The sequence below is a fragment of the Rhinoderma darwinii genome, chromosome 7, assembly GCF_050947455.1.
Source record: "Rhinoderma darwinii isolate aRhiDar2 chromosome 7, aRhiDar2.hap1, whole genome shotgun sequence".
Classification (NCBI taxonomy): Eukaryota; Metazoa; Chordata; class Amphibia; order Anura; family Rhinodermatidae; genus Rhinoderma; species Rhinoderma darwinii.
Window position 1 is genome coordinate 43,676,723 of NC_134693.1, and position 6,030 is coordinate 43,682,752.

The 6,030-nt window shown below is 44.7% G+C and overlaps 1 long non-coding RNA gene across 1 annotated transcript; it reads left to right on the top strand.

Moving 5' to 3' along the window:
- Window positions 1-8: 8 nt before the first annotated feature.
- LOC142657836 (uncharacterized) lies at window positions 9-1,189 on the top strand. The gene is made up of 2 exons (XR_012849986.1): window positions 9-108; window positions 1,110-1,189. It is a non-coding gene; the product is annotated as an uncharacterized LOC142657836 (long non-coding RNA).
- The last annotated feature ends 4,841 nt before the right edge of the window (window positions 1,190-6,030 follow it).

The window sequence follows — 6,030 nt, forward strand, 5'->3', positions numbered from 1 at the left end:
CATAGAGATGACAGGATGAAGTGACGTACCTAGTATAAACTGCGCAGGCGCGGCCCCAGGGACATAGTTTTGGAGCCCTACCTGCATGTCTTACGTTCATCCTCACAGGTATTACCCCTAGTGTTATTAACCTCCAGCAATAGTCACGTACATGCTTGGAAATTACATCTTTTATAAACCTACTGCTACGTTTGTTGCAGTATTGAGTCCCAGTCCTCCCAAAAGCAAACTTTCATGCAACGGAATTGCAGCCATGCCCTTTCTTCGTGGTCAGTTTCAGTCCATAGTTTCCACCTTTGCCCTGGAATAAATGATTTTTGACATGAAAAGTTGGAAATTGCATTATGTCGTCGGTAGATTTATGAATAAGGGTATGTTCAGACGCAGTGATTCAGGCGTAAACACCGAAATACACCTTGAAAAACGCTACTGATACGCCGACAAACACTTTCCCATTGAAATCAATGGAAAGAACGTCTTTTAGTTCAGACGGGGTGTTTTTTTATGAGGCTGTTTTAAAAAACGGTGCATAAAAAAACACGGAAAAAGAAGGAGCATGTCACTTCTTCAGCTGTTTTTCATAGGGTCAATTGAAAAACATCTGCAAAAACGCCTCTAAAGAAAGCCTCAAAAAACTTTTTCTGATACAAATACGGCTGAAAATCTGAGGCTCCGTAATTTTAAGCCGTTTTTACTTGTGCGTGTGAACATACCCTTAGATACATGGCCCCAGCAGGCAGTATCACACATGATAGACTTAGAGACAGGGTCCCAGCAGTAAGTATTGTACTAACATATGTCCACCTCCCCCCCAGAAAATGTGTGCGTGTGTATATATATATATATATATATATGACATCATATCTGTAGCACTCTGACCCTATAGCTATGAATAGGATTAGATACATTGGCTCAGCAGACAGTATCACACATGATTGGATTAGATACACTGGCTCAGCAGACTTTATCACATATGATAGGCTTAGATATAGGGCCCAGCTCGCTGATATTGTGGCTCCGGCGCTGGACTAGGAAAGGTAAGTATAAGAATTACCTTGCTTTTTTATGTGTTACTAATTTTTTTTTTTTGTGTTTGTGTTTTTTTACAGGATTGGTCGTTAGACTACGTCGGATTCGAGGACTACTTCGATCACAGCTTTTTTTATTCTCAATAAAATGGTTAATGAGGGTTGTGTCGGCTGATTCCGTCAAAACAATGGAAACCTTTAACAACTTGTCCGTCACCATTGAGATCAATGGTGAGGGAAACAAAAGCTAAGGTTTCAGTTTGCCTCTCCGCTGAGGGGTTAACCCGATGGAAACCTCAGTCGGAACCCCTCAACGGAAGGGCAACGCTGATGTGAACACAGCTTTATGGGGGCATCTGTTGTTAACATACTGTTAGGACATCTGTGCCGTTCAGACATCCATGGCTGTTACTGTTATGGGGTAATCTCTGGCTGACGCACTATAAGGCTACATTCACACGACAGTGAAAAACGGCCATATAACTGCTGTCTTTTGAACGGCCGTCACACAGCCGTTTTCAGGACAATGATGTTCTATTGGTGTATTTGCACGGCTGTTTTTTTAACGGCCCCTGAATATTGGCCATCAAAAAATAGGACATGTCCTATTTTTGGCCGTTTTCACTGCCAGACGGCCCCCATAGAAGTCTATGGATCATTTTTTAGCAGTCGTCAATACATGTAACAACCGTTAAAAACGGATCTGTGACATGGGGATTCAAGAGGCAAGGGAACTATTGGTTCCCTTGCTGGCTATCGGCGGCGCGATAACGCTGAATGCCCTACACACTAACCGATGCAGCGCCGTCTTCAGGTATAGTGTCTAGTCTTCACAGGTTGTGCGAAGGCGACGTGGTTATGTAATCGCGCTGGCTTCGCAGAACCGGTGAAGACTAGAGACCACAGCAGAAGGCGGCGCTGCATCGGTGAGTGTGTAGGGCTGTGTGGCATCATCTAGATCGGGGCTGTGTGGCATCATCTACAGGGAGGCTGTGTGGCATCATCTACTGGGAGGCTGTGTGGCATCATCTACAGGGAAGCTGTGTGGCATCATCTACAGGGAGGCTGTGTGGCATCATTTACAGGGAAACTGGCATCATCTACAAGGAGGCTGTGTGGCATCATCTATGGGGGGTCTGTGTGGCATCATCTACATCGGGGCTGTGTGGCATCATATACAGAAGTCTGTGACATCATCTACAGGGGTCTGTGTGGCATCATATACAGGGAGGCTGTGTGGCATCATCTACAGGGGGCTGTGTAGCATCATATACAGGGAGTCTATGGCATCATCTACAGGGAAGCTGTGTGGCATCATATACAGAGAGGCTGTGTGGCATCATCTACAGTGAGGCTCTGTGGCATCATCTACAGGGGGCTGTATGGCATCATCTACAGGGGGCTGTGTAGCATCACATACATGGAGGCTGTGTGGCATCCTCTACAGGGAGGCTGTGTGGCATCATATACAGGGAGGTTGTATGGCATCATCTACAGGGGGCTGTGTGGCATATTCACGGGGCTGTGTGGCATTATCTACAGGTGGCTGTGTGGCATCTACAGGGAGGCTGTAAATAGTGTCTAGGTGAACATGTGACCTCCCTTTGGGTGTTTTCAGGGAGTTGGGTCAAAAAAAGCCTGACCAATGAAATTCATCAGTTTTTTTTGGTTTTTTTTAACGGCCATTAAAAACGGACAGACGGACTGGAAATGGATGAAAATTTGGAGACTCACTGATGCAAAATGGCCATGAAAAACTGACAGTTGATCCATTTTTAATGGCCATTTTTTTTTTCACTGTCGTGGGAATGTAGTCTTAGGCCTCATTCACACTGCAGTATTTTGATTCAGTTTTGTAAACTTAAACCAGGGTTGGTGCCTACACAGACAAAAAGTATAGTGGAAATATTTGCGCTTCTCCTGTGTTTTGCATCCACTCCTGGATTACAAATACTGATGCAAAACACTGACCTAAAGGCCCTTTTCACACAGTTTTTTGCAGGCTGAAAATTATGCCTGGAAAAATCAGCTCCGGTGCTTTTGAAGTGGTTTTGTACCACGCGCTTTTTTTCCCAAGATTTTTTGACGCATTTTTTTACCACTTTCTTCAACAGGCAAAGGGAAAACTCGTGAGCGTTTTGTTGGCAAAAAAGACGTAAAAAAATGCTGCGGCCGTTCGCTTTTGTTTTTGCCGCGAGTGTTTTTCTCTGCTGGCGGAAAAAAAAACTGTCTCCGCCTCCCATTGAAATCAGTAGTAGGCAATTTCGGCCATTTCCTGGCGCGGTTTCCGCATCAAAAACAGCGCTAAAAAACGAATTGTGAACTATCCCAAATACTCCAGTGTAAAAGCAGCTTTATGAGGTCTTCAGTGGCTGATTCCCTGTATGGCGGCATTTGTGGCTGATGCACTATTTTGGAGGCATATGTGGCTGTTTCACTGTTATGGTGGCATTTGTTTCTGGCACTGCAATTGTGCCTTCTGTGAATTACACTAAATGGGGGTAGGTTAAGGATAGGTGGTAAATGTAAGCTCACTAGAGCACTAGGACAGGGTCTAGATCACAAGAATGGGGTATATGTTCCCCCTCCTATAGACAGCTGTTATGGGGAGAAGTTGTATCGCGCACAGGCTGTGAGTATGGTTGGCCATCCCTTCTAGAGATTGGTCAGACCCCGTCCTCTATCTATCCAACATTTATCATCTACACCACACATGGCAAATCCGGCCCGCGAGGTCCGCTGCATGTAAAAACCTGAATCAGGAATTTCCGAGTATGCTCTTAGATGGAGTCCCTGATGTCACTGTTAATATAGGGACAGTGACGTCAGGGGCTCCTCCTGGAGCGGAAACCCCTTTGCCCTGAGGACGCAGGTACAGTTGACAGCAGGACATACCAACGGCCGCCCATAACAACAGGACACCAGTCGGAATCTAGGACTGTCCCGCTGAATCCAGGTCAGTTGGAAGGTATGCTTTGAGCAAATTGTAATGTTGTAAACATAACCTGTTTACAAGTGTATTGCTGTTTTTGGAACAACGCAGCCGTGTTTTTCTAATCTTGTACAACCCCTTAATCTCACTCATTTGGGAATGTTTTCCTTGTTCCCCTACCCTATGTGTTTTAGAAATTGAAAAACGTCATAGAGAACAGTTTTTATTACTTTCTCATTGGTGGGGGTCCTGGCAAGTGAATAGAGCTCTGCTGCAGTTAGCTGGGAGTGACGCAGAAACTTTAAAGTGGCCACAGTGATTACATTCCTCCGAACCATCTGGGATCCAGCGCAATAGTTCCAGATTCCAGGAGGTGTCCCGCCGTCCTAGGCTGTCGGCCGCATATCCCGGTTTTAACTGGATTTGTGTTCTCGGGATGCAGCCACAGTTGAACCAATAGTGGAGCAGGGAGCTGTCAGCTCCCTGCTCCACTACTCAATATGTGACGCCTGCTATGAGCAGCTTGATGCAGATAGGCGCGATGCAGTGATCTTATCTCAACTGTCTGCGCAGAGCCACACACAGCAGAGAACAGAGGAGACCTGCAGAGGAATCTCCTCCATTCGTAGAAACGGTACTAGGTGAGTATTTGTTTGATTATTCTTAGGAGGTACTATGGGGGCATTATACTGTGTGGGGGCACTATGGGGCATTAAACTGTGGGGGAACTATGGGGGCATTAATCTGTGTCGGAGGCACTATGGGAGCATTATACTGTGGGGAGGCACTATGAGAGTCATTGTACTGTGTGGGGGCCACTATGCGTTCATTATACTATGTAGGGAAGCTTTATGGAGGCGTTATACTGTATAGGTAGGCGCTATGGGGCATAATACTGTGTGGGAGGCACTATGGGGTCATTATACTATGTGGGGTGGTGCTATGGGAGTAATTTATTGTGTGTGGAGTCACAATTGGGGTCATTACACTGTAGGCGGGCAACTAAAGGGCATTACATTGTGTGGGAAGACTTTATGGAGGCATTATACTGTATGTGGGGGCACTATGGGGGCATTTTACTGTGGGGAGGCACTATGAGGGCGTTATACTGTGTGTGGGGACACTATAGGAGCAATATACTGTGTTGGGGGCATGATACACTGTGGGGGGGGGGGGGGGAGTTTTATACTGTGGGGAGTCACCGAGGCTTATTTTTTGCAGAATAAGTTTTAGCTTTCATTTGTACTATTTTGTGGTACATACTTTTTTTGATAACTTTTTTTTTTTTTTTTGAGAGATGGGATAATAAAAAAAACAAGCAATTTTTGCATGTTTTTTAGGTTTTTTTATACGACGTCCACCGTATGGACTAAATATTGTTTATTTAATTGTATGGGTCGTTACGAATGCAGTGATACCAAATATGTGTAGTTGTTTTTTTATTTTTACACTTTTTTTTCAAAATAACAGGCTTTGTATGGGGAAAAATACTTTTTTTATATTATAGAATTTTTAAAATATTTTTCCAAAACATTTTTTTAACTTTCTTTTTTAGTCCTATTATGGGACTTGAACATCTGCCCTTCTTATCACTCATATAACACATTGCAATACTTCTGTATTGCAATGCATTATATATGTCAGAGTAAAACTGACAGGCTGTCTATAAGGACCTGCCTTTTTTCAGGGCCTAATAAGTTTCCGTATATGGCAGACCTGGGGGCCAATGTTAGGCCCCCAGCTGCCATAGCAACACGTCGGCACCCCATAATCTCATTTACGGGTGTCGATGGTTTGACAGAGGGAACCCCCTTCCTCTGTGTAACCACTTAGATGCTGCGGCTTCTAAAGTGTTAAACAGTCAGGATTGGAGGTATCTTAGGTCCTGGCCGTTAGAGCGGGGTTTCGGCTGTATATTACAGTCAACACCCGCAAGTGATGGCGCTGTAATAGTACGGTGGCTCACGTTAAATAATTGCGAGCTGTGAAATACTTTTATGGCACAAGTTGTGGTTCAAGAAGGTCACTTGGCCCTTTATTAGCACCATGCATCCCTGGAACGCAATTAAA